Source organism: Lissotriton vulgaris, unplaced genomic scaffold (assembly GCF_964263255.1).
Source record: "Lissotriton vulgaris unplaced genomic scaffold, aLisVul1.2 SCAFFOLD_550, whole genome shotgun sequence".
Lineage (NCBI taxonomy): Eukaryota > Metazoa > Chordata > Amphibia > Caudata > Salamandridae > Lissotriton > Lissotriton vulgaris.
In genome coordinates this window covers 20,740-35,459 of record NW_028247597.1, presented here as the reverse complement: position 1 = coordinate 35,459, position 14,720 = coordinate 20,740, and the positions used below count along the sequence as shown (strand labels likewise).

Here is a 14,720-nt window from a genome sequence, read left to right as displayed (position 1 = left end):
TTTAAGTGATCTCCTATTGTTACTTATTAAAGGGCCAGTATTAATTGGATTATCCATAGTATTTTGCGTCACAGTAAACCTAGAGCTAGGAACTAGGCTATTATGCATTGACAAACGCAGTGGTCGATGGTCACTCTCATATCTATGGTCAATTTCGAAATCCAATAAAAAATTCCAGATGTCAAAAGAGAACAAAATGTAATCAATCCGACTTTGATAGTTGTTTTTTACAAAAGTTGGTGCTTTCGGAGAGTCTGATGGAAAACGACCATTACAAGCCCTCAGGCCGTGTACTGCTACCAATCTCATAATCTGAGTAGCTAATGTCGTGCAACTCACCCCCTCTATATATGATAATGGGGGAATATTATTTGCTCCATCCTCCTCTGAGAAAACATCACCGAAACCTATAATCGGTTCGAAATTACAATTAAAATCACCACATACAATTATACCACAAGGTGCCTCTACGATTTCAGTAAGAAGTTTATCCAATTTGTTGAAAATTTCAGATCCCTTTGCTAACCCACAGGGGCGATTATAGACATTACACAACACAATACACTTTCCATCATTCAGTTTAACTAAAAGACCCAGTATATCAGCAGAATCTGTAGTTAGTTGCGTAATTTTTACCTCCAGGGAGACACTAATCCAGATAGTGAGCCCCCCCGATGGTCTCCCCCTGACTGATGGAATTGCCGCAATATTATATGTCTTGTAACCCATACTATGTGGCATTCCTAGGGACCAAGTCTCTTGGAGCAGGCAAAAATCACAAGAATCTATATATTTGGCCCAATCAGGATCAGAGAGGTTTTTAGCCAAACCAGCTATATTCCATGATATTAAAGTTATATTTTCTAGTGTGGTTGGTCTTATCCCTCCCGATACTGGTTTTACCCCTACAGGAGATAACCCCTGATTCATGGCCACATTGTTGCAGGCCCCCAATATGGACCCTGCCACAAAAGGAAATGAGTTACCAGTTGACTGCCCTGATTTCAAAACACCTCCAGTTTCCAAAACTCCTTCCATATGGTTTGACCTAGAAGGTATCGAGTCTTGGGTCGATGACTCATCAACAGGGATGGGTGACGATAGCAAATCGTAAACTATGTTACGTGTAACAGATACTAGAGGGTTAGAATGGATAACACCTATGCTCTCCGGCAAGGATTGTAATAATTTCTATCCCATTTTACACCCACCCACAGTAACCACTGTTGAAACGGTATGGCCAGCTATTTGCTGGTCATTCAGTGATCTTCAATCGCAATCATCTAGCCCAGAGAAGATATCATATCTATTTACTGTTTCCAAAGGTGTAAAGGGTCTCAGATGTTCCATCCTCCTATTCAAGTTTCTAGTAGACCTAGATGGTACCTTATTCCACCCAAAGGGGTCTACGACTAGATGATATTGTCGAGGTTCTAATGAGAACCCAGAATTGATGGAAAATAAGGGGGGAACAATCTGGTTGGGAATCTGGGCACCAGTGTGGTTGGGGGGAAAGACCAGGGACCTAGGATAAAAATAAGTCAGGGGGCGTGGTATAATAGAATTACCACCACCACCCTGCGGCCAATTCAAAATATAGGTTACTGCTCGGGGATCTCAAAAGTTAATCACTACCAGATCACCATCCGTGTCCTTAACCCTGCTGCCCAACCAAGGGAGTCTTCTAACATGCACTATGTCACCAACGATGTCATGTGATAGTGGTCTATATTGTGATAACCAGTGCATGATCTTATTTTTTAGTTGGAAATATCCCTCCCTCTTATTGTTTGGTAAGCTAGGTACCCCCCATCAAAACAACTACATACGGGGCCGCTTCTGGGGGCAATTCTACTTGGGGGATTCTACGGGGTGGTGGCCTGGTATGTCTAGTTGGATCTCCTTTTGGTTGTTGAGAAGCCCCCATTGGTGGTTTAACAGATCCTGTCTGTACAATATTTACTGGTTTAGGAACTGTACTAGTGGTCTGTTTGGGTGGTGGAGCTATTTGATTCGTAGTAATAATTGAGGTTGTCGGTTGGTCAGAATTTTGTAAGACACTAGGAGTACATGTAGACACCATAACTGGTGGTTTCAAAACCCCACTCCTCACAGCCTCATTTGAACCAAGATGATTATTAACTGCCGTCTCAATTACTTCGAGTTTTTTCTCCACCCTCCTCAATCTCTCAATAATAGGTAAAATAAATGATCTAATTAAATGTTCCATACTATCGAGTGAGGCTACTGGAGGATTATCCACTTGAAGAATGTTGACCATTTCAGCTATTGGAACAGCGACATTCTCCACCTGAACAACTGTAGGAGAAAGAGGCATACTAATCTGAGAGGACCTATTGGGTTGTTCAGCAAGGGGATTTTTAGCAATGTTATTAATGTCTTTGTTAGCTTTTCCAAAGTCCAAATGACTAATTTTTGGCTTTTGCAGAACCACCCCCTTCCTTCTTTTTTTAGCAGGCGGTGGCCCATGGCTTTTAGCCTGCACAATTTTCCTCTGTTTACTTACGACGACTTGCTTTGGTCTTGTCAATGGCCGCATACACAAGTTAGCTTCAGGCAATACAGTTATAGATGGTGAAATTTGTGATGCATATTGTCCAGTTTGACCCATGGGAGTTGGGGTAGTGTCACGCAGCAATAACGGAAAGCTTTCCAAACATAAGGGATCTTGAGTGGATAGAGTCCCCTCTGTAATAATCTGCAGGTCTTTAAGTGGAGAAGTGGCAGGGGTTGTGTTCTTTAAACCTTCAATAGAGCGACGGCGCTCTGCTCTACGAACTGCCAACATTTTCTCCTTGTCTTGGTCCACAAGAGCCTTCGTAAAATAGTTATCTAAAGGACCATTAATTGTAGTCCCTACCTTCTCATGCAACAATTTCCCCGGACTTAGAGCCATCAAAAAAGAAAAAGATAAAACAAAAATGACACAATACCAGAATAAAGACGCTGGGCCCAGCCCGGCCTCTCTCGGTCTCTGAGGGCCTCAGAGGGCCCGCCCTTTGCCCGGGCTTCGCCTGGGCGTCCCGCACGCGTTCCGCTACGTGTTGGGGCGTTATTATGTAGGGAGAGTAGGAGGAGTAGGGGGCTGGAAGAGACTCCAGGTGCGCTGAGTTACTATGCGCTGAACCCTGGGTCTCGCAGTCCCGGCCTCTGTGCTGTGACCAAACAAACAATCCGAGTATTTCCCCTCATGAGCTGCTGGCTCCCAAATCGGCAGAGATGCAGAGTTCCTTTCCTATGTCCAAGAAATGAGCTGCGAGCGGCTCCCGCGATGCGGGGGCCGCGAGCTGTTGTAGACGCTGTAGGTGGGAGGAGCAGGGGGCGGGAAGAGACTCCAGGTGCGCTGAGTTGCTATGCGCTGAACCCTGGGTCTCGCAGTCCCGGCCCCTGTGCTGTGACCAAACAAACAATCCGAGTATTTCCCCTCACGAGCTGCTGGCTCCCAAATCGCAGAGATGCAGAGTTCCTTTCCTATGTCCAAGAAATGACCTGCGAGCGGCTCCCGCGAAGCGGGGGCCGTGAGCTGTTGTAGACGTTGTAGGTGGGAGGAGCAGGGGGCGGGAAGAGACTCCAGGTGCGCTGAGTTGCTATGCGCTGAACCCTGGGTCTCGCAGTCCCGGCCCCTGTGCTGTGACCAAACAAACAATCCGAGTATTTCCCCTCACGAGCTGCTGGCTCCCAAATCGCAGAGATGCAGAGTTCCTTTCCTATGTCCAAGAAATGAGCTGCGAGCGGCTCCCGCGATGCGGGGGCCGCGAGCTGTTGTAGACGCTGTAGGTGGGAGGAGCAGGGGGCGGGAAGAGACTCCAGGTGCGCTGAGTTGCTATGCGCTGAACCCTGGGTCTCGCAGTCCCGGCCCCTGTGCTGTGACCAAACAAACAATCCGAGTATTTCCCCTCACGAGCTGCTGGCTCCCAAATCGCAGAGATGCAGAGTTCCTTTCCTATGTCCAAGAAATGAGCTGCGAGCGGCACAATATGTATTTCATGAGTAATGCACACGGCAGCCAGCATTATGTATACAATGTCTCCTTGTCTTCTTCGTGTTATAGAATGGCTTCCAAGGGCCAATGTCTGTCTTTAGTACACAAAACATTCTTTGCCTTCACAAATGTGACAAATTTGCAGTGCAGAGGTGGGCTTCTCAATGGTGGACGCGTGATCGCAGCAATGAGTTTCATGCCGGCTTTACAGCACTAGAGACTTCGCCACCTTTTACTGTCACACCTACAGAGGTTTTGCTGAGGTGCTTTGTTCTCTGGGAGTGTGATTCAGCACAGGTACTGTTCATTCATCGAGTGGCAGATGTGTATCCCCGCGGGACTTGTTTAAGTGTTCTCGTGGATGATCTGGATTGCTTTAAGGTCAGTTTTAAGCTGCTTCTATTGTTTTTAAAAAAAAGAAAATCAGTCCTGTTGGAAAAATAACTCCAAATTATCATCGTTAACTTGGTGGATCGTTATTTGTGACGAGCACAGAATTGCTAATGTCTCTTCTATTACTCTTTCTCAGAAAATTAAATCTGACCTTCTTTGGCTATCCTTTACTTCTTATCCTTCTACATATGCACCTACGTCTTAATTTTTACCTTCCTTTTATTGTTTCTATTTCTCATATATCCTTTATATATATATTTTTTCTTTATCTTTCTCTCCTCTTTTTTCTTTGTTTGTTTGTTTGTTTCTTTCTTTCTTTCCCTTTTCTCTCTTTTGTTTTCTTTCAAATTATTTACTCAAGCGTTTCCTTTATATATTAATTGTTATATTTTATTCACAATGTGTTAATTTGCTTGATAATGCCTTTCTTTTTCTGAAAACGTAATAAATATTATTAAACAAAAAAAATCTGATTCATGCCCTTTCGCTGAGAGGGAGACTAATGGATTCCTGCTTCACAACAAGCGCGTGTACACACCAGCAAGAAGGGCGGGGGAAGCGGGGGCTACCAAGAGGACTGCCAGAGGGAGGAAGGGTGCGAAGACAAGCAAGGAGCTGAGGAGAAACTAGTGGGGCGGAAAGAGTAGTAGGTGGAATGGGGCGGGAGAGAGACTGGACAGAATGTGGATACGGACTGGAAGAGGAATAAATAAAAACAAGGGGAGTGGGAATCAGCAGCACAACAGGGGGTAGGAGGAGGCAGCGGCAGCCGAGGAAAGGGAGCGACCGTTGAGGTGAGAGAGTTCCTGAGCCTAAACAAGCAAAAAGAAAAAAGAGTTCTCAGAAAGTAACAAATAACATGAAAAATAAGAGCACATGTAAAAGAGGCAGTCCTCCTGGGTGTTTGCAAAAGTAAAAAAGGAGGGACTTGAGCATGTTAACTAAAGAAAAGCAGCCATTTATGAAGAACAGTAAAAGGAGCCAATTAGAAAGATGGTAGGAGCCTAAAGCTTATATTCCTGATACAGAATGTTTCAAAGATACAGTGCAAGCACTGCTGAGCGAGATCTAAATAAAATTCCTTTATTTAAAAAACAATCACAGGCATTTCTGTCTGATTGTAGCTATTCCCAATGGGTCGCGAATTGTGTCCTGCCTAATGAATATTGATGAGGCAGGTCCATTTGTGGCACATTGGGAATCACAAACAGTGTGTGAGGCAATGTTGTACATACCTATTTTTAATTTCCTAACTGCAAATCGGATTAATTAGGAAATCGCAAACTGACTTTTTTGTACATCTAGCTCTTAGTTCCCTGCTTCAGGCCTGGAAAGAGGATAGAAGGCCCATTGAGGATGAGGGGCAGACTGCAGGCTGGCTCCTCATGAGCTTAGAATTCCTGCAATCCTATGCCTCATAATATTTCAGTTCATACATAGATGTTCCTACCGCCCACCTAGGCTATGTAAAATGGGAATTATTGAATGCCCCTCCTCAATATGCAGGGGAGAGCGCTGTGAAGGTTGCTGTCACATGATTAGGTCCTGCCCAGTGATAATACGAGTCTGAAAGAAAGTAGGGGTACAGAATCCAGAGTTGCGGGTGCCCTCTTGAGATATCCCCAAACATTTGACTACTAGGTAGAAGTAAAGATCAGAATGGCTCTCATCATAAGACTACTTTAGGGGGCCTGGGGTATCTTGCTGCACAGAGTGCCATTGCAAAGAAATGTGGAGCGGGACAAAGCCTAGGCTATTTGGCATTCTTGAAAGCACTGTACCGCTATGAAGAGCTAGATTTATCATGCATGTGGCTGCGTAAACAAGAATGCTTAGATCTAGAGTTCTTTGTGTACTATTCATATTTAGATATGCCATGACTGAAGAAGAGTGCGAGTGGGTGGGTGGCATAAGGGGAATGGAATGTGTTGATGAGGCTGGTTAATTAACATGTGAATAAGCTGGTTTGGGTAGTGATAGAGCATCATGTTATTCTGAAAATTGTAGGGGTGCACTATAATCACCGATAGTCAGCAACCACATGTACTAAAAACAGTACATATTAGAGTAAATAGAAATGTAAATACGTTATTCATGAAGATCAATGTCGTGTTTAACCAGATGTGTGTTTAGATGATGCATAACAAATTAGTTCACATAAGGAGATGCAATAGATTTAAACGTGTATTATATTAAGGTCTGCAAGTGAAGTTGCTTATTATGTACCAAGGTAATTGCACCAATACTTAAAAAATGATTTAGAACGGTGGGTGTAAATGTGTAAAGGCCATGTTAATTCTTCTTGCTTTGCAATAGGAGGCCTATTTATGATTTCATATGTTAGCTGAATATCGTAGGGCCGAAATTTATTTTTCCTTGGGAAGGCTCTTTTTAGTCGAATGTAGTTAATAGTTTTGTGTGTTCGTGCAAGGAAATTCTGTTTACATGCTTCTTGTTGCAGGTGCAAGGACATACATATCGTTAGGCAGAATAGCCCTTTGTTTCCGGAGTTAGGATGGTAGGAGAAGCCGCCATGGGAGTGTACACGAATGCAGATATGATACTTTCAGCGGAGAAGGTCCCTGGGACCCAAGGACACTCAACAGTTATTGGACGAGGTCAGAGTTTTGATGGAAAAGTACAGAAAGGAGACCTGTCCAAAGGGGCGTGCAAGGGGAGTGTTCTACTGTTTTGTGATTTTGTAATAGGGATAGTGCCCCGAGGGAGGAGAGTCAGAACGAGAGAGAGAGGGTTACTAAGAAAGGGCAGGAAAGGAGAAGGAGCATCTTAGAACCAGCTCAAGTGAATGTACTTCTGAGGAAGTCCTCACTGCTGACACCTTTTTTCCTCTCTTGCCTGGGATGATACAGAGCAGGGATGTCACCTTAGTGATAGTGTAGGGACAGATTAATTAATTTTCCTTTTTAGTTGAATGAATACTAGGATAGAGGTTGGAGCTGTTATCGTTTGCCTGATGCTTTTAGAATTAACTATTCTTCTCATTCTGAGTCGGATGAGACTCCTGCTTAGCATTATGTTTGTATTAGTGCCCATTTATTTCTATGTGCAATTATTTTTGGCTCTGTAATTAAAAAAACCTTAACATTTGATTTGTAGTCAGTAATCCTTTGAGTCTCAATAATTTTGGTCATTTGAAGATTACAAGTGAAATGGATTTTCTCCCCTTTACACTTCTTAGCAGATAAAAAGATCCAGTTAGTCAAGGATTCTTAAAATGTGGTAAAATAAGTTTAAAGATAAAGGTAAGAATCCGGCGTTATCAGTAGTGCTTTTAAAAAGTCTGCAAAATGCTTGTAAAAAAACACAACATGACAAAATAGAAACTGTATAGGATGTTTTCAGCCTTTGTTGGGTTTCAATGCTCCTTAAGAAGGTAGTAGCTTTATTGTAACCTTCCTTATCTTACAATCTAATGGTCAATTATAATGCTGGCAAAAGCAATGGTCAGCTACCAGCCTCTATCGGCACACTAAGGGCCCGATGTAGGTAAACGCGATTTTCCGATTTCAAAATACCGAGGCGGGCCGAATCGGTATTCTGAAATCGGAAAACGAGATGTAGGAAAAAAATACCGAATGAATACCGAATCGGCCGGCATCGGTAATGAGAATCGGTACGTTCCGATTCTGCTCGGGCCGAATCGGAAATTACCGAATCGGCCAACAACGAATCGGAAAACACCGATTCGGCTACCACCGAATCGGATATTCCCGATTCGGCGAATACCGATTCGGCAAAAGCCGAATCGGTAAAATCCGAATCGGCAATCATAGACCCATGGCGAAAAAGCCCATAGGAATGCATTGAATGAACCGATTCGGCTTTTACCGAATCGGATAATACCGAATCGGATTTTACCGAATCGGATTTTACCGATTCGGTAAAAGCCGATTTGGCAATAGGCGATTCAGCCAATGAGGTGGCTCCCCCTCCCCCACCCAAACAGGGAGTGGCAACCCTGGCAGGTGCAGCTAATTAAGAAGTTTCTAGAAGTTTCTGGAAAGCCTGCCTGAGCCCAACACACAGTTAGCAGCAGTGGGAGAAGGAGGTTGCAGACTGAACAGCAGAAAATGGCAGATCAGGCAGGAAGCCAGAAGTCCTCCCAAAAGAGGAAGCCCAAGTTCACCACCACCGAACTTCAGGTGCTGGTTGAGGAGGTGGTGAGGGTGCACCGCCAGCTGTTTGGCAAGCTGTCCCTCAACGTGCCAGACAGCACCAAGAGGAGAATGTGGGCCGACATCGCCCAGAAGGTCAATGCTGCTGGTGTCACCCCCAGGTCCATTGAGGAACTTAAGAAAAGGTTTTACGACCTCCGCAGCCTCACGAAGAGGAAGCTGTCTGACATCCAAAGGCAGGCTGGACACACCGGAGGAGGCAAGAACCCGGCGCCACCCCTCACCGAGCTGGAGGAAATTGTCTCCAGCACCATCGAGAGGGAGAGCATTGTAGGAATCGGGACCCTGGACAGCTCTGCGAGAGCCACAGCTACAGGTAAGAAGCATGCGCATCATGACACACCCTACCAGACACCTCCCCATGAGACACAATGCATAGGCAAACACCAGCACTGTACTGTCACCAACATACAAGAGACAAGCATCATGGTACATGTAGTCAGCAGAAGTTAGCCAAATATGTCAGTGCAGAATCACAAGACAGGAAACAGTGTGACACGGTGTAAGGAGATGCAAGGACATGTGGAATGCCATAATTGTACTGACTGTAATACATCGGCACTCAGTTTACAAATGCTTCTTTGTACCTAGGGGCACCATCAGGCGGCACCACTGTGACAGCAGAGGGAGCATCAACATCAAACACTGCAGTCGCAGGGCCGAGCACCAGCCAGGCTGGCCAGGAGGAGGAGGACGAGGATGAGGAAGGAGACACCCCAGGGCTTGGAATGGAGGGAGTCCTGGTGATTGATTTCCAGGCAGTGCACTCCCCAGTACTGTCCAGCACACCCCCCTTGCAATTTTCACCAGACAACTCCCCTACAAGGCAGACCATTCCGCCGACACCAGCTCCTGCCACAACCGTGGCCTTGCCACCCGTCCAACCTGTCCTGGGAGCAGGGGCTCCGGGACCGGCCAGCACCACACCACCACCAGTGGCACCCCAGCCCACTCAGCAGGCCGGAGGCAGCAGTGCCAGACGCCGTGCCACCACCACCACCACTGCTGCACCAGCACGGGAGGGCAGTCTGTTCCTGGGCCTGGAGGGCCAGATGGTAAAAATCCAGCGCCAACAGGCCAGATCCACCATGGCCTGCCAACGCCAGCTCCTGCAGCACAACATGCAGATGGGGGAGTTGGTGAAGGGTTTCCAGGCTGTTGTGGACAGCAACAAGGAGGTGGCAGCAGGGTTGGGCAGGCTGACCACTGCCATCACCCACTCAACTGCCAGGCAGGAGGAGCATGAGGTTGCGCGCAGGAGGGATGCCCGGGTGCTCAACCGGGCCATGGCCCGCCTTGCAGCGGCGACCGCACAGCTGTGCCATCGCAGCTCAAATCAAGAGTCTGTGCTCAGTCAGCATACGGCTGAGCTCACCAGGGGGATGGCCAGGATCACCACGGCCATGGAGGCCATGTTAATATCAAACGCCGCCTCCAATCCTGCCCTGGACCTGGGTGATGCTGGAGACAGCAGCAGCCGTAGCAGCCCGGCCAGCGCTGCATCAGAGCCAAGGAGGAGCACCAGGCGATCCGCTGATGCTGCTGGGCATTCAGAGGGGGCCGAGGGACACCCCAGTGGGTCTGGAAAGCGGGCCAAAAAATAGCCTGGCAAGGGGGGATGAGCAAACCAGAACCCTGGACTTTATTTGAGTTTACAATCTCCATTTTTTGATGCACATCAGTGCTGTAACTGTGGTGCATCACTATTAATAAAAAATTTTTCCAAGCAACATTTAGCTGTCTTTGCATCTGTACTCAGTCAGAAATAGTTCTCAGTGATCTCCTCACGTCTGTATCTGCCATCACTTGGCGTACACACCCCAGCTGGCTGTGTCAGTGGCACAGCTTCGTCGTCGTCATAGTCCTCGTAGTCAGACAACTCCACCTCAGTGCCCTTCTTGACCGCAAGGTTGTGTAACATTGCACATACAGCTATGATCTTGCAGCAGGTGATAGGGGTATACTGCCTTGCACCTCCACTCTTGTGCAGGCATCTGAATCTACTTTTCCAGATGCCAAAGGTCCGTTCAACAACATTCCTGGTGCGTATGTGGGCCCGGTTATACCTCCTTTGGCTGGGTGTGGAGGGGTTGAGGTAGGGGGTGAGTATGAATGAGCGGAGGGCATATGCACTGTCGCCTGGAAGAGAAAGGGGTCACATTAGACACATGCATACATGTATTACACCTACCTACTATGTGTTATGGGGGTCTGATGATGTGTCTCACCTAGGAGGTATCCTTCTCCAAATTCGCCAGCCATCAGCCGTGCATATATGCCGCTCTGTTGGAATATATAGGAGTCATGGGTACTTCCTGGAAATTTTGCTACCAGGTCTGTGATGGTGCACTTGGCATTGCAGATCACCTGCACGTTGATGGTGTGTGTAGATTTCCGATTGCGGTATATGTATTCGGTGTCCGCTGGTGGGCAAATCGGAATATGCGTGCCATCTATGCAACCGATGATTTGGGGAAATTGCGCCATCTGGTAGAAGTCAGCTTTGGTTTGTAGCAGTTCTGCGTGGGTTGCAGGGAATGAGATGTATTGGTCCATCCTGTCTATCATGGCGTCAAGGAATATGTGGAAGAACCTTGACAGGCTGCTCTGGCTCACCCCTCCTGCTGCTGCTACTCCACTTTGATAGCTGCCAGACGCTACCAGGTGTAGGCTGCATAGCACCTGGACGTGCGCAGGGATGGCGTGTGCCCTTGGGGTGTGGTGGTCCAAGTATGGCTTAAGGTCCCTGATGAGCTCAAGTATGGTGTCAGAGTCCAGCCTGTATCTCTGTAGGATCTCAGCCTCAGTGAGCATGAACAGGGTTATCCTCTGTCTGTAGACCTGTTCATTTCTTAGCCATTCCCTCTGTCCTTCCTGCTGTAGCCGTAGCCGCCTCGCAATGACATAGAAAGCTGCCATCCTGCAAGTTGCAATGCATTTTGGGACTGTTTATATGGGTTGGAGTTGGTTACCACCTGATTGCAATCCATGGTAAATACCGAGTGAATTCTACCGATTTTGAGCCGATTTCGGTGTTTCTGTGCCTCCCTACATCTCCCCAACTGTCGGAATCGGGGAATTTCCCGATCGGAGAATCATACGAATCGGCATGATTTCCGAATCGGCTCATGTCCGAATCGGTATTTTTTCCGATTCGGTACATGGACCGAATCGGGGATTTTCCGATTCGGTGTCACTTACGATTCAGTACATGGACCGAATCGGTGATTTTCCGATTCGGTGTCACTAACGAATCGGTAGTAGGACCGAATCGGTGATTTTCCGATTCGGTGTCACCAACGATTCGGTAGTAGGACCGAATCGGTGATTTTCCGATTCGGTGTCACTAACGAATCGGTACATGGACCGATTCGGTCTTAGTAACCGAATCGGTGTTTTTCCGATTCGTTACATATCCGATTTTCGGTATGTACGTATCGGATTCTTTCCCATTCGGTACTCATTCCGAATCGGTTTTCTATCCGATTCGTTCTGTTTTTGGTTCCCTACATCTCGATGGCTGTTTACCGATCGGTAAGGGCCAAAAATCGGTATTTTCGGCCGATACCGATCGGTAAAGCCCTACCTACATCGGGCCCATAATCCTGTAAGTACTCTGTCATCTTGCTTACCTTTAAAACGCTTCAGTTTAATAGAGAGGAAATGTATGAATGGTCACGTCGACCCCATGGTTCAGAAATGAATGAAAGAGACTTTCAAAGCCAACTAATATTTGAAACCCAGGAGCCAAGATCGAGGCTGGTGAGCAAAGTGAGGCATAAGACAAAAAGTTAATTAGGAAATGGCCATGCTTTGAGATTCTCCCTAAAGGAAGTGTGATGAGGATCCGAATAAAGCGAAAGGTGGTTCCAATGTTTTGCTTTAACTTCAAGAGAAAGAAAAACCTCCAAGACAGTTTCTTGAGATAGTAGGCAGTCTTAGTAGACAAATAGCAGAGCAGGCCAACTGGCCCATGAAGAATGAATGTATTCTACACAGCTATTTGCCCTGTGTGCTTATGTGTGATTAAATGCCAGAGAGGCAACCGAAAGTGTTATAAAAAATAGTGTGCTTGGTTGGCCACAGGGAGCCAGTGTAGAGAGGAGGAAAGACCTGGAATAGAAGCTCCAGATGGGAGCACAAGTAACAGTCAAACAGTGTCATTTTGCACCACCGGACCTCTGCGCAGGACATAGGTAGGAAGACGAACGCAGAGGGAATTACCGTAGTCCAACCTCGAAGAAATAGTTGCTTGAATTATAGTTTTGCTGCACTTGGTCCAGAAGTGGACTCGTTTTCCACAGCATAAATAGAAAGACAAATCAACTAGATACAACCTTATCATAAAGTTGTAAAACAATAAGAGAGGAAACAAAAATGAATAAGATTCCTCGTTTTCAAACTGTAATATACAATAACGAGTGATTTAGCCACTTCTTTGTAATCTATAACAAAAATCACAGCGTGGGAGGAGCAGGGCCCGAAAGACTTTGACATTTGTGCATCTGTTAAGGGGATTGAACCTTTTTGATCCTGAATAGAATGAAGAACCTGTGTTCACAAATGCATGCATGACGATCTAGTGTCTAATCTATTTATGTGTGTCCTTGTGTCAATGATATAAATGAATGACTTCTTAAAACGGTCACGTAAGTGATTGATGGATGAACTGCAATATTACTACTGTTATAATATTAGCAGCAGTTCATGGAGACACAGATAACCATTGTCTGATATCTCTCTGCGCTTGAACTGAAGCCATTTTTGGCAGACTAATGCGGAAGAGAAAACGGGATGCTTTGTCAAGTTTTCTAAGTTTGCTCATCTGAGGCTATTAAAGTTAATTCTTAAAAATTAAGATCATTTGGTATCTCATTGCAAGGGATGGTGCTCTCTTGCTCATCCTAGCAGTTCCTACATAAGCTTTGGGGGAGGCCAGAAACATCCCAATTGGCCGATCTTTCTGAAGTTTACCTCGAAATTTAGCCAAAATTAATAACATTTCAAGACATTGTGAAGCTTCTCATTTGTATCCCTTTATCCTTTTTGGAGTGTGGCTGTAGTGTCTTTAGGCCCTTCCTTGATGATGACCCCACACAGCTGAAACGCTGATGACTGCTGTCAGCAACTGGACTATGTTTTTTGATTACCCCAGTCCTTATGCAATTTCAAATATACAGTCAATTGCAGGTTTATTTTTCTATTACATGTTATTCACTGTGTTGTTATATTCACCTTGTCTACCAATTAAGCGCCTTCTAGTCAACAATTTATTTTCAGGTTTTTAGAACAGGCTGCAACACGAAGTCCTCGGGCTTTCAATGAGTGGATGAATTAGTACACTTCCTTGTCAAAAGTGATTCCTGCCTTCTCTCTCTCTCTTTTCTACGACACTCACTCTCTCTCTCTCACACACACACTTTATCTCACACACTTTTTGATTTGTTATTCTAATTTTTTTTAACTACAGGTTCTAGTTATTGTACATACGTTGTTGCTATTGTTGTTGCTGTTCACCTCTCTATCTATGAAACCATCTTGAGCCTGGTACGTGCTATATCAATAGTAAAATCTCTTAATATATCAAAAAAATAAGTTGATAAAGTATCATATTTTGCAACGTCTACACAATGCAAAGGATTCGTTACAAACCTTATTCGACATTAAACAAAAGAACCCAGCACTTCAAATGTGGAATCAGTATTTCCCGGGGGCGTATGTGTTTTGAAGGCATAATATGTGTAGCACCTTTCACCAGGTCCTTGCTGCCAGGCAAGAAGACTTCTGTTTATTGTCCTTTTTCAAGAATGCAGCTGCGAGAGCAGAAAACATCTCCATATAAGCCCTGGAAGGAACTTGCTTGCACACATGAATACCTGTGTTAATTGCTGCTAGGGCAGAATATTGTGGTATACTGTCCCTTTGTCGAGCACCTCTACCATATGGCAGAAGTGGATCTGGAAGCATCAACAAGACACTATCAATGAACTTGATAACAGAGATGGGGCGTTCAGAGGCAGGTACATATGGAAAGATAGCTCAGGTGCACCTCTTGCGGAAATATATGTGAAATCTGCAGGTGACAGGACTATATTCTTTACCGGATGACTTAACTTTTCCTTTATGTT

General features: G+C 45.6%; 1 protein-coding gene across 1 annotated transcript in view; it reads right to left on the bottom strand.

Moving 5' to 3' along the window:
• Positions 1-14,720, bottom strand: part of CALML4 (calmodulin like 4) — a 44,250-nt gene that overhangs the window by 25,857 nt on the left and 3,673 nt on the right. The gene's annotated exons all lie outside the window — the stretch shown is intronic.